The sequence below is a fragment of the Apium graveolens genome, unplaced genomic scaffold (assembly GCF_009905375.1).
Source record: "Apium graveolens cultivar Ventura unplaced genomic scaffold, ASM990537v1 ctg2198, whole genome shotgun sequence".
In the NCBI taxonomy this organism is placed as follows: Eukaryota; Viridiplantae; Streptophyta; class Magnoliopsida; order Apiales; family Apiaceae; genus Apium; species Apium graveolens.
Window position 1 is genome coordinate 56,995 of NW_027417563.1, and position 27,138 is coordinate 84,132.

The 27,138-nt window shown below is 31.2% G+C and overlaps 2 long non-coding RNA genes and 1 other non-coding gene across 3 annotated transcripts; 1 reads left to right on the forward strand and 2 right to left on the reverse strand.

Moving 5' to 3' along the window:
* The first annotated feature begins 6,720 nt into the window (after positions 1-6,720).
* Positions 6,721-7,961, forward strand: LOC141700349 (uncharacterized). Its single transcript, XR_012566302.1, has 3 exons — positions 6,721-6,798; positions 6,930-6,985; positions 7,830-7,961. It is a non-coding gene; the product is annotated as an uncharacterized LOC141700349 (long non-coding RNA).
* Positions 7,867-8,947, reverse strand: LOC141700348 (uncharacterized). Its single transcript, XR_012566301.1, has 4 exons — positions 8,860-8,947; positions 8,435-8,505; positions 8,032-8,063; positions 7,867-7,921 (listed from the first exon to the last, which is right to left on the reverse strand). It is a non-coding gene; the product is annotated as an uncharacterized LOC141700348 (long non-coding RNA).
* Positions 8,948-18,547: 9,600 nt separating this feature from the next.
* Positions 18,548-18,654, reverse strand: LOC141700351 (small nucleolar RNA R71). Its single transcript, XR_012566303.1, has one exon. It is a non-coding gene; the product is annotated as a small nucleolar RNA R71 (small nucleolar RNA).
* Positions 18,655-27,138: the final 8,484 nt, after the last annotated feature.

The window sequence follows — 27,138 nt, forward strand, 5'->3', positions numbered from 1 at the left end:
TTATTTGTATACTTTACGCCAATTCATAAATTTCATGAATAAAACAAGTAAAGTAAATAAATTCAAATTAATACTAATGAAAATAATATTATTAACTTATTTATGATAATTATAAATTCTCGTATCTGGTGGCCAAAACTTAATCATTAGATGAAGTAATAAAAACAAAAAACAAAAAACCATAGTTAAATAAATATAAAACTAAATGTTCAATAAAATACAATAGCAAAAATTGATTCTAATAAAATATTTTAATATTAAAATTACAATAACAAATTTTTTGAAGAACACAAAATACTTAAAAAATTAGGTAAAACATAAATTATAAATTAATTCGAGAATCGCAAGGACATAGAGCTAGTAAATATACTTGTGTAGATCAAGGTTTTTGAAGACGGAAATCAGTCGGATAACAAAGTCCAGTAAAAATAAACTCATACAGTTGAGTTTGGAATTTGGATATACATGTACTTGATAACGAGTTGCAATATTATTTAATGACTTTGCCAGCGTTAATCTGGGAGGATTAAGAGTAGTTTATTTGGCCAAACAACAATAGATTAGCAAAAAATTAAGAACAGTGTTTTAGATAGTAAAATATGAAATTTATTTAATGATTCCCCTACTTTTATAATTATTGGTCTTCATTAGTCGTGAAAGGAAACTTCTAAAATTATAATATAAAATTGGCAAAATTGTAAAACTTAAATCATCTTTGTGTTTACTAGGAATTTTTTGTCAGCACTACGCGTACTATAAATTTCTTCAATTTTAAATTTTTTTCTCGAAATTTGTAATTTTTATAACATAAATGGTTATCTTCTAGTATTATTTAATTTATTTATTACAGTTATTTAGGTTTCGTTTTATTTTGAAATATAAAATTGATATTATAGTTTAACGTTAAATCTCAGTATTTTATTTTAGATTTCTTTCTCTCACATTTTAACCAATTAAAAGTGTCTTAACTCATATTTAACATTTCTCTTTTGTGTTTTTAGTAGTCAATATTTTAATAATTTGTACAACAAAACTGAGTATATATTTTTTTAAATTAAATACTTTTTAAAAAAACCCAGTAAATATTTTTTTTTGTCTGCTAACACAAAAATTTGTCCATAACTTATATAATTTTAACTATATTATGAAAAATGCCAAAGTCTTAACTTTTAAAGTTGTAAAAATTTATGTATTATATTCAAAAATGATGTAATATATTATAATTATAAAATTAGTAATCACTATTTTTTTCTCCGCTAACACAACATTCGGTCCACAACTCATATAACTTAAAATTTATTCTAAGAATTATGCAAAATTCAAATATTTTTAACATATTTCATTTGATTTTTTTCGTAATTAAATTAAATTAGTTTTATATTATTTAGTGATACAATAAAAAAATTATTGATTCATAGAAAGGATTTTGTTTTCCCGCAAACAGTTAAATTCGTCCACAGCTCATATAATTTTCATTGTATTTTAAAAAATGTCAGAGTTTTGCTTATAAAAAATGCCAAATCCTTATTTTTTTATAATTTTGTTAAATTATGTAATATATTTTTATTACAAAATTGTTAATCAATATTTTTCTAATAATTTTAAATTTATTCTAATAATTATGTAAAATTCAAATATTTTCAACATATCTCATTTGATTTATTACGTAATTAAATTAAATTATTTTTAAATTGTTTAGTGATACAATAAAAATTTATTTATCGGTTCATTCCTAAATTATTTTTAAAAATTTAAAATCATGTATTCATTCCTAAATTAAAATTAGGAATGGTGAGAAGTAAGGAAGTATCGTCATGAATAATTATTCAAAAGTAGATATTTTCATAAAATGGTATTTTATTATTTATTCATTTATCTCAAATTATTTAATAAAATTGACAAAATGCCGCATTTCTTAACAGATTATATTTTCCATCTTTAAAAGTATAAGATAAAATTTTACTTTAGAAGCAAAACATGCATGTAATACCTCTTTTGTAAATCTGCCCATCTTTTAAATTATCGAAATTTAAAATTATAATGTCAGTAACAAATCTAATAATTTTAAGTTTCAAGTGTTTTGGTTTCTAAAAAGGTAACATAATAAATTAATTTAGATATGATAAAAATGACATAAATTTCAGCAATCATGCACATATTAAAAGATTAAATGTAAAAACTAATACTTCAAAAATTTTATTTGTACATATTGAATAATCTTCAAACAGTCTCTAATTTTTACAATAAAGTAAACTCCCTTGTTAGAGGCTCTGAACTCACTTATTTCTTTCATTGTGTACTTTCCACATTTTATCAGTATTGTCTAATAGTAATTATTCATTATCATTTTAATTTTAATAATTAATTATTTTATATATTTTAGAATAAATTTATGAGATATATGAATCAACAATCTAACTTGTATCCTTCCTTAGCTCATTAATTCATAATTAAAATAAACACTATTTTTATAGTCAATATTTTATACTTATATATTTAATGAAATGAATATTACTCCAAAAATACATTTAAGTACAGATATGTTGTATTAGTATAAAGGTTTTTTTTTATAAACCGGACATGATATTGATCAAGAGGGAATATGAGCTCATGTTTATACCTCATAGCCACACTTAAATCCGTCGACTACCTCAAAACCAAAAGCTACATAGCATAAATTAAGATCCACAAAACTAAAAATAATCAACTACCATTCCATACTGCACCACCGTACACATACATTACTACCCTATATAGCTAATGGAGCCAAGTCGCTCAACGATTTAATAATACGGGGAAAGACTTGTTTCCATACTTGAAATTAGTCCATCTCCTCTAGCTGATCATCACATGTGAAAATAGTACCACCTTTAAGAAAAATCACCCTCCTATTAAAAAAGTACTGCCTTCAAGAAAAATGACTCTCCCATGAAAAAAATCTTCCTCGATATCTACCCCTGCAGAACATCAACATTGAGAGCAACTATCAAGTTCAATATATATTCTCATCCGGAGCACCCATTTGACCCAACCGAAGTCTTAGATCTAGTACAAAATAAAATTAACAGCATAAACTGACTTAAACTACTTGTACTTGTCACTTGCACAAATCAATCAGAATAAATACTTTATCCGAAAGACATCTAAAAAGCAAATAGTGTGTAAAATATTGAAAACGAAGGACAAAAAAATAAATTTTAGTAAACGTGTTCCCACTGTTGAAATATTTAATTTTAGATCTTCAAAGCAAACATGAGGTCTTCCTTTGTCAACACATCCAGATTGTCAGCTGTTGGTTGCACCTTGGCCACCTTGGTGATAGCCTTGTTCTTTGACAACCACCATCCATGAATGCACCTACTATCTTTCCATCTTTGATCCACTATGAACCAAACTTAGGATTCTCTGTTGCACCAAAGATTACTGCATCACCAACATTGTCACCATAGAGTTACCATGAGAGGTTGAAAGAATTGAACGTGAATAGAACAACCTGGGCAGCCGAATTTTCTAATAGAAGTCCTTTATTCCATAAATCATGTTGATATGTGTCACTAAGGGTTGTGTCTTTCCTGCATGTAGTAGTAAATCACTTTCCCTCACAAACTCTAATGTATCATCCTCGTTTTAATTAGTCATCAGAAGTCAAAGAAAAGTATGTAATCCATAAATTATTTTTATGACATTATATTTTGTCCAGTCTAATATAGTGAAAGAGATTTTCTCTACATGAATATCTTTTTGTAGTAGACTAACACTGTATCAAGGCGGGTCTGGAGATACTTCTGTCATTATAACCATTAGCTAGGAAATCCTCCAAACCTTCTGCAGGAAAATCTAAAGGACGCAATACTTATCTACATCTTAATTCATTTCTTAAATTTTTTGTGCTTAAATGAGGTCAAATTATTAAAATGTAATCATACTAACAATGGCAAGGTGAAGTCATCTTTTTAATTATATCCTCCTGAAACATAGAAACCAAGTACATTTCATAGTATGAAGGCTACTGAGCAACCAACTTACTAATCTAGCACTGCAACCAACTTACTGAGCAACCAACTAACTGATTAGTTATTTAAGGACATCACATTAAAAATCCTTAGAGTGGCCAAGACTCTTGCCCATAAACCTTTTCCACCATTTGTAAGGTTTCACTCAATTTTTTTTATAAATTTTATTTGTATAGGAAGTAGTATACATGATTTGTTGAATATTCCCATTAGAACACTCACACAATGCATATTATGTGCAGTGGAAGTATGTGCAAAGAAGGGTTTTTCTTTAATATTTATCAATCAGATAGATAGAATTGGCAGTACTTTAGAATCTATCCTACATCATCATCTCTTCTCACAACATTGTGTTATAATGTGATTCTTAGTTACAGAATGTAGATTTTTTTAACTTGCAAGCGGTAATGGACTTTTACTTTACTGCAGTAACCCTTTTTATATCTCCATATATTATATGTGTAGGCATATGCATCAAGAGAAGGTGGCGGAAACATTCAGGAACTTATCAAATTGTGTAGCTACTTTGCTCATAATTTAGAGCAACAGATTAAAAAGCTTACTGCAAAATTTAAACAACAGGATTGACCCAACATTGAGTTTGTCATTGTTAGTTGATTTAATTCATTACACATATAGTATTTGTAAAGATATATTAGTAGCTTATTTGTTTTCTTACGCGTCTTGTAGAGTGGCATTTGCAGCTTTAGCACCTTTAGAGTTAATAAATGGATAAAATTGTTTGGCAATGCTTTAGATAAACTTTGTCCCTGAAAACAGAAAGTTATATTTATGAGATACATCTTCAAAGAAAATTCAAGCCGGGTTAATTAAGGGTGTCATACATACATACCTTATATTCTAGAAAAATATGCACATGTTCAGTTTTAACTACAATACTTATATCCAGAAAAATAGTTACATTGGTATGAGTGAAACATATGAGGTTAGTTCAAAAACTAACCTTGAAGTGGATTTTGTTGCCAAGAGTAACATAAGTAGGAAACTCGCGATCTACAGTGCTGGCTCTAATGGTGAATTTCCAGGGAGCTATGTTAGTTATTGTACCTACCTGAGAACCTGAATTTCCAGGTGATAAAATAACTGGTATGTTTAACATGATGAAAAGATCCAATGGATTCTCTTTTAAGTTGGAGCCTTCTTAGAACAAATTTTGAGGTTCTGATTCTATATCTTCATGATTATTCATTTCAAACTCATATATTTGCCATTGGAGGCTTCTTTTTAAATTTAGTGAAATCCCCAAGCAAAATAGCAAGTAATATGTTCAATAGTTGCAGTAACTGGAGTATTAGAATGATAAAACAGTCTCAATACCTAATTGACAGTCCAACAGAAGTTTATAATGTTACTTGCCTCCAATGAAGTTACCCATTTTCTAGCATTTTTGCTCAGAGAACACTTTTTCTTTAAATTCTTCAATAAGGTTTCATAAAGCACAAACTGCAAGAAAGGATTGATCTGCATGTCCTGGTGAGAGCAATCATCAATCATTGAGTAATATATATTAGTGATACTTTTTACCTACCATGATCAATGTAGGTTAAACACCTTTCCATAATCCTCATAATTTAGATTCATCATAATTTTCCCGAATTTGTAAAAAATAAATATTTCACTTTAGGATATGGCGTACATATCTCAATACAATCTAGCTATGATGGATCACCAACGGATAAATAGTGCAGAACATGATATTTATTACTAATGTTCTACTTATAAACAGTGTAAAACTGCTTTCTTCTTAGTAGCAACAATTCTTTTGTAATGAGACTAATGAGCTTCAAAAAAGGCTTTCTTTTGTGCAACAAACCCTGGTTGTGCATTTCTCTCCGCCTCTTCGACATGGCTTCGTTGGGTACACCAGAAGTGTAAGAGAAAGCAGGAGGATCAAGCAAGCTGAATCTCCCGTAGATTTTTAGTTTTTGAATTCAAATTGAATTTAAAAATATATGCAAATATAATGTTAATGAAATTATTGAAAAGTAGATAAAAGTGTCCTAACTCTGTGGCGTCAATCTAATTTAATGAAATTTTGAGTTCACATGACCGGACATTAATAAAATTAGGACGAATAACTCGTACAACTAACAATAAACATTTTTAGTTAGGATTTTTTTTAATAAATCTTTCACGCTTTCATTAACGCATAAAATTATATGCTATTGCAGCAAAAACATGAGCTGGAATGGAACCATAATAAAATACCAAAATCAAAAGCCATAATTGCTAATAACAATTAACTATTTAAATTAAGATCAAACTAAAAAACTCACGATTGAGATATATAAGTGCTGACGTGTAGCCGATGTTAAGTATGAGAATAAATCCAATAAATGCCTCTGCCGCTATCCAATACCAGTATGAATAAGAAACCTCGAGACTTTAAGATTGCAACTCCAATGGTCTCAGCTTCATCTGTATTTAACTGTTTCAAGAATAAATATTTCCAAAATGAGCCACTTCTTTCGAGAAAGTTTTCAGTTCATCTCTGTTTCAATCACAATGCATTACAATAACTATCCTACAATTGCAAAAATTATCCCCAAATCAACAACCAAAATCTATATCAAATCTAATATGCCTAATATATATACACATATGTATATCACTACGTATGTGCATATACACTGAAAGTGATTAGAACAGTGCTTTTTTTTCATTGCTAAATTAAAATACTGTTTTCTGTTTTTACCTCTTTTCAGGTGCAGCTGCTTAGATTTTGTTGCGTTCAAATTGCTTGACAATGCCATACAAAATCGAGGTATTCCATCTTATCATCTACATTCATTTCATAAGATATAGATTTACATTAGGAAACAAAAAGGGCTATTTTAATTGTTTATTAAAGCTTTCTCAAGTAGAGGGAAACGTTAAATTGTTATCTCTGAACAGGCAATCCTTGAGTCTGAGAAACCACCTCAGAACGGGTATGATCATCATTTCCATGTGTAAGTTCTTCGGTTGGAACAATATCTTTAGTTGTATTCTCTGCTCAAAATTCACCCATAAAGTTAACATCCACACTCTAAGCAATTCAGTCCAGTTCAGATTCAATGTATAGTGCCAAGAAACACCATAAACACGAAACATTAATTACTTCTTAAAACTAAATCCAAAATGATTAGCATTAATTGACAACACCTTACTTGAAAAATAAAAAATAACACAATTCAACATAGGACCATAATGATTAAAAGGAAAAATTCAAATATAGATTAAAAATAATTACAACACTAACCCGAACCATCGATTAGTAGATTGAATTGGACAAATGTAGAGGCTGCAAATAACACAATTGAACAGAAAATATTGGGTAATCTTAATAATTTGTCTATTAAGATTGTTTATTAATGTAGTTTGTAGTTTTATGTTTAAAGTTACTTGCTACAAAAGAGTGTGATTGGTTAGACCTGAACAATATCACATAGACGGATTAGGAAAAATCATAAATTGTAAATTTAAAATTACATACTCACTACTAAATTTAAGTTTAATTACAACTCTAGAACATACCAGACATAGTAAAGGAACTAAGTCATCTCTGCGATTGTGTGAGATAGCTTTGTTGGTTACCATCAGTGTTAATTTGTTCTGCATTAAAAGGTCATCATAACAAACATGATCACAGCAAGTCGGTACATAGTGTCAGTGTACACGGGTGTATATGCTTGATATATTTACCATTTTTATAGTTCTTAACACACAATCACACATAAAATGGATATACGGTAATCATAGAATTTATTAATTAATTTTAAGTGACATAAACATATTATAATTTTTTTATTGTAGCTCAATAGCATACCAGACAGATTAACGACACTAAGTCTCCTTTTGCTGTGGTGTGAGATAGCTTTGTTGGTTACCATCGATGCTATTTTTTCCTGGATACAAAGACCATCAAAATTATAAAATATGAGAGGGGTTTCACATATGGTTAGTTTCTTCATTAGATATAAATTATAGCCAATTGTGCATCAATTTATTTACAAACCTGTATTGCACTATTGGTGTCTGCACATGGAACTACATAAGAGAGAAATTGTACATATAAGACTCTAATGTAATACAGCATGAGAGGAAGCCTCTAATGTACTATATTGCTATATGTTTTTTGGCATCTGCCCATGTGTGCTTATATATAGAGTACTAAACGTGAATTGAAAGATGATAATAGTTTAAATATCTGAAATTATATGAATTTTCTGTTCAATATACAAAAGTTAACAAACCAAAGTAGTAAATTGTAAAATTAGAGAGTCACAATCGAAAGAAAAATAATAAGGAATGAAAACAAATAGAGGATGCTATAAAAGTTAAAATATTGTTAAGTGCTAAAGAACATATACATGTATTAGATTTAGCAAATAAACGATACTTCATCATCAATATAGTACCTGTATCCATCATCGGAATAGGGATACTTTCATTTTCAAGAAGTGGACTCCACATTCTCGAACTTCTTCACCTGTATTACGCAAGTAGTAATGTAAATACAATATGTATATACACATCGCAATCCAGTCATATGATGAAAATCGAAATGTGAGCATACTCAGAATAGAATTAAGCTGAAATTTATGTTTAGTTTATGACTTATAATTCGCATATACCAGCAATAATTTATCTAAATCGAGCATACTTTATGGGTGTATAATATTTGTCTGTACTCAAAAAAATAAATCCAAATCAAAACTCAATACATGAGGTGTGATAGGTTCATAATATACTTGAGAAGCTCGAATGCTGAAAATAATCTAAGAAGATAATATTGGATTCACATATATGTTATGGAAATACGGATTTTAGAAGCATTAAATACCCACAATCCGTTAGAATTTGTATCTGGTAAATTATCTCCATCAGAAATCTTTATAAGACATCCTCGTTTCACATCCTGTAAATTCAATGAAACAAACAAACAAATATTTGTAGACAACAAATATCTTATACACATACAAATATATGAACACATAAATAATAAAAATTCGCTGAAAGAAAATGAAAGAAAAAAGAAGGAAAAAAGGACACGATTGTATGAATAGAGAATCATTCAAAAATTAGGTTTTATCTGATAAAAGGCATAATAGACACAGATGAATCAACATGTGATGGTTACCGTGTTTGTGCGGATAACTGATGTCTAGTAATTCAAATCTGTGTGATGAGCGTGATAAAAGCCTATCGGCTGCAAAACTGAGTTCAAATTTTGATAGTTAAGATGGGGTGCTAGAATTACGTTGAAGATTGGTGTATAAGATCCATAAATTTTGTGGATAGTCCATATTATACCGGGTAAAAAAATCCATAACCCTTTTATAAAATGGATAGTCCATGTTTACATGTAAAAATAGTGGTAAAAGTGAATGGATAGTATTCATGGGTTTGGATAGTATCCAGAATTTGAAAAAAATAAAAAAGCTAGTTCTAGTATACATTAGGAATATATTGATGAGAGAGAATAAGGAAATCAATAATTATCATTGAATTAGTGTTGTAACAGATGTGAGAAAATCATGCAAATCTTTCCTTAGATAAGATGTTTAAATTTTAAAATTCAAAAAATTTCCATGTTTATTGTTTTGATGGGTAAACCAATGGGTAAACTTATATGGATATATCCATGGATATATAGATTTTATACTTAATATGGGTCATGGGTAAATTTATTTACCCATTGGGTAAATTTTGTGGATATATCCATGGATCTAGTGATTTTATACTTAATATGGGTTATGGGTACCCATTTAAAAAATGGGTAAATTAAGGAGTAGTCATTAAGAATATATAGATATATTGTATAATTATAATTTTGACAATCAAAATTTTGAATTTTGTATGATTATTAATTTGTTCACGAACTAAGACCTCAAATGATTCGAAAGCTAAGAATTACCCCTCTGAGATAATACTAAAGTCTAAATATATGAAATTAGAACTTAACCACTTGTCGCGAAACAAATCTCAAATTGAGATCTAAACACTTTAGCTCTTTTTCATTTTTTAAAAACAAGTTGCGAAACATATTTCATTCAACGCTAGATTTTTAATAATATTTTAAAAAATTTAAACCTAGTTTAAAACAAATTTTCTCCCCAAAATCTATCATCAAATTCGAGAAGGTGATTTAGTAAAAGTGGTTTTTAATTTTTACGGGCGTTTATATTGTGAAATTCACTTATAGATCTACATTGATAGCAATTGATATTTTTATTTAATGTTTATACTAAACAATGAAGAAAGTGCTCCGTGAAGATCGAGATGGACGACTTGAAGGACTCAATTGGTAATACTTTATACGCTATCTATTTAATTGACGTATCTCAGTAATTTATATATATTAATTAATATTTTTTACATGAGACTGCAATTAGATCTGATATGATTCGAGATATTGATCCTCTCCGATTTGATTACATTTTATGAAACCTGATTTTTTAAAATTTAATTTTATATTTTAAGTTTTAATTAATTTGATAAGAATTTCATGCCACTCAGCCCGATTCAAAATTTACAATCCGAACAAATTTTGATCCTAACCTAAAATTTGAAATGAATCAAGAACTTGAGTGCGAACTTGCGAATCCGTAGTTAGACAATCCTAAGTCTCCACGACATAAGCTTCCAAATGGATCACAAGATGTTGAAGGTTCAAATGCCAGTTGAAACACAATATTATTTAGTGAATTGCTGGTTAAGGTTGCTCCACATGTGGACTATGATTTTGATACTGGAGACTTTAAGTCAAAACAAGGTAAAAAAAGACACAGAGAACTCAGTTGCTGCAAAGAAGGCAAAAATTGATGTGCTTCCGATTAATGCTCTTATTAGAAATTATATGTTTTGATGATTTTGTTGAAGTCAAATTGTAGCATGTCAACGTATAATATTTAATTTAATTCTCTTCAGTAGGAAAGTTTATCAATGGATAAGTTTATTTGTAACAAATTCACTTGATCATAGATTAGTAGTTGATGTTTGTTGATCAATGGATAAGTAATTTTAACTATCAATGAATTTGTTTGATAGGTCGGTGAATTGTGAATATTTTATGCCATGCAATTATGCACAAGTTAAATGATTATCAACATATAGAACCTAAAGCATCGACAGATGAAAAATAAAGTAATATAAACGCCTAACTACGATATATCAATGAATGCTCATATCATTACTTTCAATAGATAGAATTTTGTAACAAGTTATTCATTGACGGTAACTTATCAATGCATAAACGACAAATATAATAAATCATATGGGTTGATTAAAGATCTCAGATGAATCTAGAAACTAAGACAAGAATTCACTTTTACTTGAAAATCTCAAAAAAGAAGAAAAGTTTATTTTCATACAAGTAAATTGAATAATATACAAAAAATGTTGTTAAAGACAAATCTATCTAATTTGAACGAGTCACAAGAATAGATAAGCATCTTTGGTGGACCTAAATTATTGTTCTAATTTGTAGTACCTCAAAAATATAACTTGTTGTATAAAAACCTAATGTAACATTATAAGTGAAAAACTGAAGTGCATTGTTAGAGTTGTTAGGGTTTATACTTACAAATAATACATTAAAAATTGTACTTGTGTATTTACCAAAATATCACATAAAAATTCTTCAACATATATGTCTCATGTGGCAAATCAAATCAAACCACTTGGAAGTTTTGAAATCCTTTTGTTACTTAAATTTAAGTACTTTAATTTTTCTGTCCGTACTTCAAAACTGTAAAAAGAGTGTAACTGTCACTTCTCCAATTACTTGATTATTTTATTACGGGAATAACATATTTAACTTGACCATAGTTAGATAGAAGATACATTTTGATTGTATTATTGATTGAGGGAAACCTTGATGCTAAAAAGATCAGATCACCTATAGAGTAAGCATAAGAGTTTTTCATTGATTACAAAGTGAGGTGGCCTCTTTGTGTTCCTATCAATAATCGACTAATTCAAAAGTATAATAAGAAATATAATTTATATAAAATAATGAAAATAAAAATAATTAATATTCATTTAATTGATAAAGATTTTATATAATAAAAATCATCAAAGATGATTGAATTTATAATTACTAGCTTAAAACTCGTTCGATGCACAGATCACACATAATTTTTTTAATATTATATAATTTTTTTTAAAAATTTTGAATTCAATTTTGAATTTTGTTCATTTAAAACTTTAGATGATAAGAATTCATAATAATTATATTATTAGATGTATATGTTCATAACTTTTAGAATATTTAAACTTATTTAAAGTGATATCATTGGTAAGGAGGGAAATGTTATTATTTTGAAATTATTAATTTATCGAGGGTAAAAATATAATGTCTTAATTATGTTGGGACATTAAAAAAATATTATTTTAGCATGCTGATTAGTTAATCGAATTAACAATAATTCTATAAAATATATTTGAAAAAGACAATATTACTGATTGAACGATATAATTTTATTTATAATTCTATGTGTATTTTTAAAAAAAATAATATTTATGTTTTAATTAAAATTTAATTTTTAGGTCACATCAATAGGATACGAATTATAGTTAGTCTAATATTAATTTGATTTATAACATCCGTACGGTTGAATCATTCATAAATATGTTTTTAAAAAATTAAAATATTGATAAGAGATTAAACATTAGTTACAAGTACTATTCAAACCATTGGTTGATTATCAAAATAACAAACAGAATATTTTTTTTCTAAATATTTTGTCATATCATTAAAATATATAAGATCTTAACATTCATACGGTTGGATAATTTATAAATATTTTTAAAAAAATCAAAACATTAATACGAGACTTAACACTAATTACAAGCATGTCAAAACACCGATTGACTGTTAAAATAACAAACTAAATACATTTATTTATTTTTTTCTAAATTTTTTGTCATACCACTGAAATATATAGATCTTAACTTTCGTACTGTTGAACCATTCATAAATATTTTTTTAAAAAATAAAATATTAACACGAGACTAAACACTAGTTACAAGTACTATTCAAACCATTGGTTGATTGTCAAAATAGCAAACAAAATTTATTTATTTTTTCTAAAAATTTTGTCATATCACTTAAATATATAGATTTTAACATCCGTATGGTTAGATCATTTATAAATATTTTATAATCAAAACATTAATATGAGACTTTATACTGGTTACAAGTACTGGTCAAAACACATGTTGATTGTTAAAATAATAAACCAAATATATTTATTTTTTTCTAAAATTTTTGTCATACCATTAAAATATGTACATCTTAACATTCGTACTATTGGATCATTCATATTTTTTTAAAAAAAATTGAAATATTAATATGAGACTAAACACTAGTTATAAATACTGTTCAAACCAATTTGTCAAAATAACAAACAAAATTTATTTACAATTTCCATATCACTAAAATATATAGATCTTAATATCCGTAGATCATTTATTAATATTTAAAAAAAAATCAAAACATTAATAAGAGACATGACACTAGTACATGTATAGGTCAAAACACCGGTTGACTGTTAAAATAAAAACCAAAAAAAATATTTTTTTCTAAAATTTTTGTCATATCACTTAAATATATAGATTTTGACATTCGTACGGTTGGATCATTTATAAATAATTTTAAAAAAATCGAAACATCAATCTGAGAATAAATAATAATTACAAGTATTAGTCAAATCACTTGTTAATTTTTAAAATATCAAATTAAAAAAATTATTTTAATATCTAATTTTTTTTCTAATTACAAATATATATCTTGACATTCATATGGTTCAATAATTGAGAAATGCTTATCAAAAATCTGAACAAAATTCATTATAATCAAATATATAAAAATTGAAAATTTTTTTTGAATTTTTTTCGATCCCAGCTCGAGCTGAACATGCCAGACACTCGGTTCGAACTCGTTTTCTTACTGAACAAATTTTTGTGTTCGAACTCGAATTCAAACCCTTAACGAGCCAAACTGAGCCCTTAACGAATCGAATTCGAACTTGTTCGCGAACAGTTCTAGTCAAACATGACATGCGGAGACAAAAGTTTGAAGTTTCGGCAAGTACTTTTTAATAAATGTGTTTTTGCATGTCCACGTGACGACAAGCAGAAAAAAAGGTTAAATTTCTTCAAATATTTAAAATGATTTAAGGTTTGTTATATGGTCGAAGATATCAGCAACTTCTTAAAAAAAACACTGAAGTTGGCACCATTTCATGAAAGCATTATTCTGCATCATAATCTTTGTGACAGGAAATTTATGAATCCAATTCATGAGAATACTATTTTTCTTTCATAATTTTTGTGACAAACATTTTTTTGAATCCAATTCAGGAATATAGCTCCATTTCTCAAAAGTTTAGTTTTGGGAGGAGAATCGTGGCAGTGAAAGCACTTGAATAACAGAGGAAATTACGAGTTATGTGATCAATCAGGTTTTCATCATTTTATGGGATAAATGGTTGTTAATATCATTTTTTAAAATTATGATCCTAATTGTCACTTCAAAACGGGGTGCGTGTTTCATTTCTCTAATTTAGAATTCCATTTTTTGTTTTCAAACTTAATTTTTAATTTTTAACATTTAAACGGAAGTGCCTGTTCCTTTTTTAACCTTTTTTTGTTTTCTTGCGACAAAACGACATCTCATGTCTTGTTTTGAAAAGAAACGCAAAAGTAATTCTCGTTTTTTTTTTATAAAAACTATTAGATAATATTATGTTTTCGAACTTAACACGTTATTCTAAGTGATATTTTGTTTGTATTTTGTTTATATCTATAAATATTTTAATATTTTTAAAATTCAAATTGAGAATCGGAAAAACCTAAAATATTAAAAACGATAAATAATTAGAGTTTGATTTTTAGAGTTTAGGGCCTTTATATTAAATTAGGGTTTAGGCCCCTAAATTCTAAACCCTGAATCAGTGTATCTTTTATTAATTATTTTTTAATATTTCTAAACTCAAAAGTGGATTGGTGAATTCTAAAACGTTATAAATTGTTAAATTATAAAAAAAATTATTCATTTTTTAATATTTCTAAATCCAAAAAGTGGATTATTGAACCCTAAAATATTAAAAATTATTGAAATAAGGCCCATACTTGAATTTAAAAAAAAGTAATTTAAAATTTTAATGTTTTTGAAATCCAATAAAAAGGTATGAAAATATAAAAATATAATTAAAAACGAATGAAAACATCTATACTATATTATAATAGACGAAACATTAAAATTTTGGTAGTCGGTCGGTCGGTACTTGCTGAAATTACTTAATTACCCTTACTTAAATTATTCTAATTCTAATTATTGGGTCAATCAATTCTAATTCTAATTGATATTGAAGTCAACTTCCTCCATGGCTTTACCAATTTCAATTCAATTTTATATCAAATTCTATATCAGTATAATTTATATTAAATTCAACTTCTTCTATCAATTTATATTTCAATTCATATCGAGTTTTGTATTATTCTAATTTTTTACTTCTAGCTAAATTAAATTAAAGTAAACTAAATATAACTATTAAGATTTAGTTGATATATCATGCGAATTGAACTAAGATTGTAAAAAACCCAAATTTTTGACATCGGTAAAAGACCTTTATGAATAGTAACCTTGCAGTTTAATAAAAAAATTTGCGACCACACCATATACAAGTTTTTAATTTAAGATTCCGAGTTGATATTGTGATTATACGTACCAAACGAGTGTATGTAAACGCTATTAGTTTTCGAAGAAAGAGAACTTTGAAAAACGACCGTATCTATGAACCATCAAGGATTACGAGAATCACAATATAATTACAAATTTAAAATTCTACAAATTCATATCCGAGTATGATACTTTAAAACGTAAAGAACGTATAAGAATGAATTTACACCGTGAACCGTTTATGAGAATTTATTACGAAAACGAATAAGCGACCGAGCGAATGCGTAAACGAATAAATAAACGTATCAAACCAAGCTAACTATACAAGCTAACTAGAGTAAGAAACTAACCATGGTCAAGTAACCAAATAGTAACCTAGCTAGATAAGAAATGATAACCTAAAGTCTAGTAATTGTAAACCTAAAGTCTAAATTAAGTAGAATAGCTTGCAAACCTAGGATGCTAGCCAAGATATTCATGGATTTTATAGTACTAGGATATATACTAAATCAAATCTCACAAATATTCCAAGAGAAGCATTTCCAAGAAGCAACAAAACTCTCTCTCTCTCTTTCTCTTCAAAACACAATGTTGATTTCAAGAACACCATGGAAAGAAAAATTCATATCTCATGTTCTACTCATTCAAAAATTACCAATTTTAACCAAAGCTTCCTCATATCATGTACAAGGTACATTCAAAATTTCATGGCCATTGGATTAGTATAGCATAGTCAAATCCTTGCTCAAAATTGGTGGTGAATAATAAATCCGAAAATCTCTTTTTGCTTTTTTTTTTAATTTTCATGGCATGATTTAGGATCCTTAAGCACAACCAATCCCTCCCAAGGTTCAACCATAAAGAAGAGAATCTTGATGAGTGGATTTTATATCTACTTGAAACACTTCATTACAAGCTTAAGTTGGTGTTTTGGGCTCAAGTTGTTGGTATTTTTGATGTGTTTTTGTGTTATTGCATTTCAGGCATCAGTTAAATGAAGAAAGGAGATTTGCAAGGAAATATTTTGAAAAGAGCTAAGAATTGGAAGCCAAGTCCATTCTCAAGTTGTATAGAATCTCATTAGCTTCGCGTGGGTAGTTGAATCGCCTAATTCTGATGAGTAGAACTCAAGATACGGCAAAAGAAGAAACTGCAGAAAAGTCCAGATTTCAGGCGCGGCCGCCCCCAAAACCAGCGCACCCACGCTGACTTTCTGCCAAAACAGCACGGCCGCCCCACAATCAGCGTAGCCGCCCTGCCCCAATTTTTGTCCCAGAATCCTGATTTTAGTAGAAATTGAAGATATTAAGGGTCCTGGTCATCCTGGAGCCTATATATATCAATAAAAAGACGTTTTTAACAACAAGGAACGATGCGAGAGCAATAAGAAGACCTAGAGAGCACGAGACGGCTACAGAGAAGAAGACTTTTGTTTTTATTAATATAGTTGATACTTGGATGCTCATTTTTTATTTGTCTTTGAACCCTAATACTCTTATATTGTTTATTATCATGTTTTTATTGGAACCCATGGTGACGATGAGTTCGGTTATGAACTAATCGTTATCGTGGAGTTCTAACGGATTTACTTATGGATTTCTATAGTTAATTTGTTTCAATATCTTGGTGTGTGGTGATTGATTGATATCCTAGTATTGGTTGTGCTTATTCGTCTTATGTGTGTAGATACCATATAAGATAGCGTGTTAATCTCTAATGAAGCGAAAGTGAATATAGAGATTTAATACTTGTCATGCTAGCATAGATTCATGTATAATTATTATGCATGATTCGTAGGTAATTTTAACCATCTTACTTTTCCTATGTAATCATGATAGATAACTTGTTCATTAAACCATTATGTTGTCAAATTCTATAGACATATAGGGTCTCAACATAATTGGTGTCTATTCAGCTTCTATCTCTTTTGTGGATGTCTGGTAGTAGGATATTCGTATAACGAAAGTTGGCATTTACTAGTTTCGTGTTATCTGATTAGTGTCATCACCATTGCATGCTAAGGTTAAGAACAATGACTTTGAATGAAGTAGTAATGAAGTTAGAATCCCATATTTGTCTCATATAAGTAATTTAACCTCAGTTCTCTTAGTTAATGCTATTTGGTATAATCTCTTAGTTTAATCAAAACCCAATTTATTAATTGTCTTAACATTGAATAATAGGTATACCGTTGTTGCATAAGTGCATAAATTAAACTTAACCTAAACCAGTCTCTGTGGAAACGAATCTGATCTATATCTTATACTACTTGCGAGCGTGTATACTTGTGTGAATTTTAGCGAATGTTTTCGCCCTAACAAGCTTTTGGCGCCGCTGCCGGGGACTCGGTGTTAATTTTTAGTTTATGTGCTTGTCATCAGTGGTCGTTAAAGTTCACTGACTCGGACTCTTTTACTTTCACGGTTTACTTGTTGTATTTCAAGTACTCATTATAATGGGAGATCCAGCAGCAAATCCGAAAGCGTTGATGGATTTTTCTCAACCCAAGATCAATGACATTCAATCTAGCATTGTCAGGCCAACGATCGCAGCTAATACCTTTGAGATCAAGCCTGCCATAATTCAGATAGTATAGAATTCAATCCAGTTTGGGGGTTCTCCAACGGAAGATCCTAATATGCATATTAGGGATTTCATCGAGATATGTGACACCTTCAAGTTCAATAATATTTCTGAAGAGGCTATAAAGCTTAGGCTTGTCCCATTCTCTCTGAGGGATAAAGCTAAGAGCTGGTTACACTCTCTACCAGCTGGTTCTATCACTACTTGGAAGGATCTTGCTCAGAAGTTTCTTACTAAATTCTTCCCTATGGAGAAGATAGCTACACCCAGGAATGCTCTTACTCAATTTGCGCAGCAATCGGGAGAAACTTTATGTGAAGCTTGGGAGCGCTACAAGGAAATGCTTAGGAAGTGTCCTTATCATGGCATGCCTGATTGGATGATCATCAATTGTTTTTACAATAGTTTGGGAGCACAGTCTAGACCCATGCTCGATGCAGCATCAGGTGGAGCATTATGGGAAAAGAGCTATGAGGAAACTTATGCTCTAATTGAGATGTTGGCTGTGAATGAATATCAGTATCCAACCCAGAGATTGCCATAGGGCAAGGTAGCAGGAGTTCTGGAAGTGGATACAGTTACGGCTATCACTGCTCAACTAAAAGCGTTGTCTATGAAGATCGATTCTCTGGCTAATTATGGTGTTAATCAGATAACCAGTGTTTGTGAGTTGTGTGCAGGTTCGCATGCGATAGAGCAATGCGCTATATCTAGCGAATCAACTCAGTTTGTGAGCAACTTTCAGAGATCACACTAACCAGTTCCAGACACTTATCATCCTGACAACTAGAATCATCCTAACTTTAGCAGGAGCAATAATCTGAATGCTATGCAACAACCGTTCCAGCAGTATACAACAAAGCAATTCAACCCTTCTGATTGTCAACAATCGCAATATGCACCAAGATAACAACTCCAACTTCAATAATAAACTCATGGAGGTGCAGGTCTATCTTCAAATGAAAAATCTCAATTGGAGGAGTTGAGGCTTATGTGCAAAAACCAGGCTGTTAGATATATTTGAGATGTCATGTCTAATCTGATTTGTGTTTAGTTTTCAGAACTTAACAACAACACATATCAGGACTTACTGAAATCAGGACTTACTGAAGTCAGAACTTAATATCAGAACTTAAGTCGTCAGAAGATGCATATCAGTACTTAAGTGCGGGAAGACTTTCAGATAAGGAATGCTGTTGATTTACAGGAGAAGATCTGAACTAAAACAATAGAAGATATGCATGGAAAGAGTTAGAAGACTAGAAGACTTTTAGAAGATATCTGATTGATATATTTTAGGAGACAGAATTATATTCTATATCAATTAGAAGATATCTTTTTTACTGTGTACTATATAAACACAGACTTAGGGTTTACACTATATGTGTTATCATTATCGAGAAATATTATTCATTGTAACCTAGCAGCTCTTAATGATATTTGTTCATCACTGAGAGAGAACAACAGTTCATATTGTAACAGAGTTTATTGAATATACTTGATCTTTGTTACATACTTGTGTTCAAATCGATTTGATTGTATAAACACTGTATTCAACCCCCTTCTACAGTGTTGTATGACCTGACAAGTGGTATCAGAGCCTTTCTGTTAACTCACATATAGTAAAGATCCAAACAATCATGTCTGAAGAAACACAAACCCCAACTAAGCCCACCAAAACTCAAGAAACTCAAAATACTCAAACCCACAATCGATATGAGACTATTAGGGTTCCCATACTGAGACATTCTAAGTATCCCATATGGAAAGTGAAGATGGCTATGTTTCTGGAAGCTACAGATCCAGAATACCTTGATAGGATTAATGAAGGACCATATAAGCCTACCAAGCTCTCTGTTGTAGTTGCTGATCAACCAGCAAAGTCCATACTAAAGGAGAAAGGTGATTACACAGCTGAAGACATCTCATCTATTGCCAAGGATACAAGGGTAAGGCATTTGCTGCATAGTGCCATTGATAATGTCATGTCAAACACGGTAATTGGATGAAAGACTGCAAAGGCGATATGGGATGCTTTGGAGACAAGATGCCAGGGAACTGATGCAATCAAAAGGAACAGGAGGATTATACTCACTCAAGAGTATGAGCACTTTGACTCAAAAGCTGATGAGTCATTAACTGACTTATATGACAGGTTTGTCAAACTCTTGAATAATCTGTCACTGGTGGACAAGGAATATGATCTTGAAGATTCAAATCTAAAATTCCTTTTAGCTCTTCTTGAAAATTGGGATTTGAAGTCTACTACCATAAGAGACAACTATGACCTTACTGAAACTACTCTTGATGAAATTTATGGTATGTTCAAGAATTATGAACTTGAGATGGATAAAAGGAACAAGAGGCATGGAAGAAAGTCAAGGACAGTTGCTCTTAAAGCTGAGGAGGAATCTCCTAAAGTGGTTGCCTCAAAGAGGGGCAAAGGAAAGACTCTCATCATAAAGTCTGATTCAGAGTCATCATATTCTGATGATGATGTTTCAGAAACTGAAAGTTTACCTGGAATAGATATTGATGCAGAAATGATGCAACTGTGTGCTCTTATGGTGAAGGGTATCATAAAGATAGCCTACATGAAATTCAGAAAGGGCAAGAAGTTTTCCAAGAAAGGTGGAAGTTCTGATAAGAAAGGATTCAGAAAGTCTGACAGAGGAGACAACTCAAATGTCAAATGCTACAATTGTGGTGAAAGAGGCCAGATATCTCTTGACTGCAAGAAAGGAAAAAGTGACAAAGGCAAGGCACTTGTCACAAAGAAGAAAAGATGGACAGACACTTCAGATTCTGAAAATGAGGTGAACTAGGCCTTGATGGCAAATGCTGATAGGAGTACTTAAACTGCTGAATTGAAGGTACCTCAAACAACTTATGCTTTTCATACTGAAAGGCATATGTCATAGCCTATTTGTTTATTCGAGGATTTAACTCAACTCAAATAAGGATGTAACAAGTAAATAGTGGTTCTATCGTCAGAGAGATCTCTCAAAGTAACATATGTCAAAGGATTAAGTAACATTGTTCGTCTACAGACTTGAGGACTTAATTCACTGGAAGAAGCTCAAGAAATTGATCAAGCCTTAGTGATATAAATCAAGATTGTGGATTTAATCAAGTGACAGAGATCTCGTCAGGGTATCAATTAATTACAAGGATTTAGTCTAAAGAAAATCAATAGTATCAAGGTCAAGGCATGAAGAAACGTCACGGAAGTTAGTCACTCATGAACCAGACAGTACATCGAGTGTCAATACTGAAGTGGTGGAAGTGATTCATAATTGACAGTGATTTTCAGAAGATTTTCAGAAGAATGGTTACTGCTCAAGATTAGTATTAATTCTCTATTAATTAATTAAGTTATATAATTTAATTAAGAGAATAAATTAAATCTGTAAAGATTAATTTATTGATTAATTGAATTAATTGATTAATTAATTCAGAATTATTATTTGATTAAAATCTATTTTAATCCAGCAAGACTATCTTTTGTATTAGCAAGACAATCGGTATGACAATCAATAGTCATACCGAAAGTCATGCTAGTCCATTTAGATTGTCTTGCCGAAAGTTATATCAGTTCAATGGATAGTCCTATCGAAAGTCCTACCAGTTAAAAGGATTGTCATGCTAAGCTAAAAAGATTGTCTTACCAGTTAAATCAAGGATTGATTTAATATAAAAGAACTGAAGATGATTTTCAACTGATGCAGTGCATTGAATATCAAACACAGCAGAACACAGAACAAAAGAAAACTGCAGAGAACTTATTGCAATTTTCACAGATAATTTATTTCTAGTATTCATTGTTAAATCTAATCCACTAAAAATCTTTTTCTTGTTCGTGTGTAACTATCTAGCGGATCAAAATCCCTAGAACTTAATCTCAAATTGCATTTAGCATTTGATCCTTTTTATTACAAAAATAGAAAAAGTTCATGTCGAATTTATTCTAGATTTGGAATAATTTATTTGAGATTAATCCCTTGTAAACGATACCGTTGTTGTAACACCTTTCAAGTTTAATAATAGTTTTATTTAACTTGAATTTTGTTTCACTTTTTTATTCCGCATTTTATTCGATTAAACGGTATTGTTTGTATTCAACCCACCTTCTATAAACATATTGAGACCTAACAATTGGTATCAGAGCCTTCTGATTAACGAACAAATCAAGATCCTAGACTCTTGTGATTCTTTCACTCCTTGAATTTTTATTTACTCAAAAATTCATAATGACTACACAAAAAGTTGAAACCGTTAAAATTCCACTATTCGATAAAGAAAATTATGTTATGTGGAAGAAGAAGATGCTATTGTTTTTACAAGTTGCAAATACCAAATATCTGGAAGTGTTAAAGAAGGGTCCAAAAATTCCGATGGTTATTGAACCAGAGATAATAGAAGATGATGTGGTGATTACCAAAGCTAGAACTTATGTAAAGAATCCTGAGGATTTTTCTCCTGCTGAAAAAGAAGAAGCCTCCCTGGATGCTAGCCTTCAATTAATTTTAGTAGAATCCCTTGATCCCTTGATGAATAGACATGTGATGAACTGTAAAGATTCCAAACACATCTGGGAAACTATTGAGGTGATTAATGAAGGCACAGAGGAAGTTAGGGAGAACAAGTTAGAAATCCTAACCTCTGAGTATGAATACTTTAAATCCAATCCAGGAGAAGGAATCACTGATGTGTTTGAGAGGTACAATGCATTGATCAACAACCTGAACATTAATGGTAAATACTATTCAATCAGGGAGGTCAACAAAAAGTTCCTTTTAACACTGCCAACTCATCTCGAACATAGAATCACTGCCATAAGAGAAGCAAGAGATCTGAGTGAGATTTCTTTGGAAAGGCTCTATGGTGTGTTAAAAACCTATGAGTTGGAGCAGATTCAGCAGAAGGAAGTGTACGGGAAAGGAAGAGTGGTCAGCACATCTACTGCTCTAGTAGCTGAAGAACAACAACAACAACCACAATATTAACAACAATCTCAACAGTCATAAAGAATGGTACAGTCTTCCAAGGTTAAAGAAAATGTGATAGTAACAGAATTTGATCCTCCTACCACTAATCAATCAGGAGATGATTTTTATTCCTTGGAAGAACTGGAGCAATTGGAAGCTGAGTCAATGGCCCTGATTGTCAAGAGATTCTCCAATGTCAGATTCAAGAAATTCCCAAGTTCAAGTACAAGTCCAACTACAACAGATTCCAGAAAGGTGGATCTTCATCCTCTAACACCAGCAGTGGTGGGTACAAAACAGGGATGGTTGATCGAAGCACCATTTGATGCTTCAACTGCAATGAGTTGCGACACTTTTCCACAGAATGCAGGAAGCCAAAATAAGTTAGGAAGAACTCTTATGATTCTAATCAGAAGAGTAAATCTGAAAGGGCTTACCTGGCAAAGGGAAGAAGCTGGGATGATACTGACAGTGAAGATGAAGAAGTTGGGAATCTTGCTCTCATGGCTAGTGATGCAAACACCTCATCGTCAAGAAAAGAGGTAAAATTTACTGATGCTGAATTAGTTTATCATCTAGGAGGTTCCTTAGATTGTGCTCGTCTTGATAATGAAATGTTAAATCAACAAATCAAAGACCTTGAGAAAGAGGTCAATGAATTACGACTTGTGCACATTAATCAATATAAATTAAAAGAACAAGTATCTTTTCTAGAGAATAAAGTTGACTGTTATAGACAACTCGAAACTATTCTCAAAAACAAGATCACCGGTCTTGAGGCTAAGGTTAAAGCTTACTTTAATTCTTGTTCGAAGTCCAAAGAGTTTTACAATAAGTAAGCTGTTAATCAAACATCTGGAATAGGTTATGATTACAATGTTGCTATTGGAAAATTAGGCATAAACTCCCCTCCTCATGTCTGTGCTAAAGGTAGGGAAGTACCACATGTGCTTAAGGGTGTTAATGAACCCCTCTATAAAGAATCAATTGCTGAACCATTTGATGAGACCTCATTTATTATTCAAGAAGAAATCCGTGCTGAAGATCTTGCTAATGAGAAAGCTATTTCCAAGTCAAGTGTGTCAAAGGTTCCAGTCAAAGTTGTGAAAACAACTGAGACTAACTCAGACACACAAGAGTTGGATAACACAAATGCCATGTCTACCATGCATAAGTTGCCTATTGTTAATCCCTCTCATAAAGCATGTGGTGTTCCTGATTGTATGTCTTGTGCTTTTAATTTGATGTATGCTTATTTTAATGGTAAGCATGTTTCTAATGATAAGACTACTCCTCGTCAGCATGTGAATAATAGGAAGCATGATAGGTCTAAGACTGCTAGTCCTCCTAAAGCTAGAAAGGAGACATTTGTGCCCAATCCTAAACAGAAATTTGTCAAGGCTGTTTACAAGGTCAAATGTCCAGTCATTGAAAAAGTTGAGAACATTAAAGCTAAGAATGTTGTTCTGCCTGATAAAGGCCAATTTTACAAGTATGCCGGACCCAACCAAGCTTGGGTTCCGAAGAAGGTCTAATCCATTTATATTGCAGGGCATTAAACAGGTACAACCGGTAGTGTGGATTCTTGACAGCGGATCGTCAAGACATATAACCGGAGATAGAGCCCTGCTATCAAATGTAGTTGAGAAAGCTGGCCCAGTGGTTACCTTTGGAGATAACAGCAAAGGTTTAACTGAGGGATATGGCTGTTTGCTAGCTGGAAATGTTATCATTGAAAATGTGTATGTTGTGCAAGGACTTGAACACAATCTGCTTAGCATTAGTCAGTTCTGTGATAACGGCTACAATGTTTTATTCGACAAGCTGAAGTGTCAGATTTTGCACAAGAAAAATGAAAAACCCTCCTTGATGGGAATCCGGAAAGGAAATCTGTTCGTAGCTGATATGAACTCTGGAAGCAATCCTGAAGTCAATTGTTTTTATGCAAAGGCGTCGTTAGATGAGAGTTGGCTATGGCACAAGAGACTTTCTCATCTCAATTTCAAAACAATGAATTCTCTTGTCAAAAGAGAATTGGTCAGAGGTCTGCCTCAGCTGGAATTCTCCCCAAAAGGACTGTGCGAGGCTTGCCAGAAAGGAAAGTCAAAGAAAGCAAGTCACAGAGGCACTGACACATCCTCCATAACTGGTGTTTTGCAATTATTGCACATGGATTTATTTGGACCAGTTAATGTTCTTTCGATGTCAAAGAAGTGTTACTGTCTTGTGATAGTTGATGACTATTCCAAGTATACGTGGGTTTTATTCCTTCACTCTAAGGATGAAACACCACAAGTTGTGATTGATCATATCAAGTTGATCGAGTTAGATTCTAATGTCCCTATTAGAGCAATAAGGTCAGATAATGGAACAGAATTCAAGAATTCACTTCTCAATGGATTCTGTACAGACAAAGGGATTACCAGACAATTTTTCAGCTCCTAGAACCCCTCAGCAAAATAGAGTGGTAGAAAGGAAGAATCGTACATTGATTGAAGCTGCAAGAACGATGTTAAGTGAATCAGGTCTTCCAATGTACTTTTGGGCTGAAGCTGTGAATACTGCATGTTATACTCGGTATCGAACTCTAATCAACAAAGACTTCATGAAAACTCCTTATGAGATTATGAATGAACATAAACCTTCTATCAAATACTTTCATGTATTTGGTGCCAGATGCTTCGTGCTCAAGGATGGAGATGATCATCGTGGTAAATTCGAGGCAAAGGCATATGAGGGTATTTTTGTTGGATATGGAAGAAGATCATACAGGGTGTATATCATTGATCAACATAAAGTAACTGAAAGTTTCAATGTTATATTTGATGATACTAAACTCCCTAGTATCCAAACTGAAGATCCTTCTGAGAAACTGAAGTTTGATGATATGTCAGATTCAGAATCAGAACATGATCAAGAACCTGAGGTTGTTGCTGGTGAAGAACCTGTTAATCATGATGATACTCAAGGTAATGGTGATGGAAACTTTGGCAACAATGGAGATACCACTGCTACTGACGGAGAATCTTCAAGTCAACATGACAACAACTCAGGGGGAGATGCTGAAGGATCAACTAGTAGGACACAACATCCCAATGAATTTCAAGGCGAATCATCAAGATCAAATCTTCCAAGACAGACTGTCTGGAATAAAGCTCATCCTTTTAAGTTGATTATTGGTGATCTAGATGTTGGAGTCAGAACTAGACGTGCTACTCAAAATGAGTGTCTGTTTTCAGAATTTCTTTCTGAGATGGAACCTAAGAAGATTGAGGAAGCACTGACTGATCCATATTGGGTGATTGCTATGCAAGATGAACTCAATCAGTTTGAACATCAACAAGTCTGGAAACTGGTACCTAGACCTACACACAAGAAAGCGGTTGGTACTCGGTGGGTATTCAGGAATAAACTAGATGAAGATGGTGTGGTTACAAGAAACAAAGCAAGACTGGTAGCTAAAGGCATTGATTATGATGAAACCTATGCTCCAGTGGCTAGACTAGAGGCCATCAGGATATTTCTGGCATTTGCAGCATTCTCTAACTTTAATGTTTATCAAATGGATGTCAAGAGTGCCTTTCTGAATGGAAAGCTGGATGAAGAGGTATATGTAGAACAACCTCCTGGTTTTGAAGATCCGGATCATTTGGATTTTGTCTACTTTCTTTTCAAGGCTATCTATGGACTCAAACAGTCTCCGAGAAAATGGTATGACACTCTCTCTGAATTTCTTATTTAAAATAGCTTTATTAGAGGTGTCATAGACAAAACTCTCTTTTCTAAAAAGCATAAGAATGATACTATATTAGTCCAAGTCTATGCGGATGATATAATATTTGGGTCTACTAATGATAATCTCTGT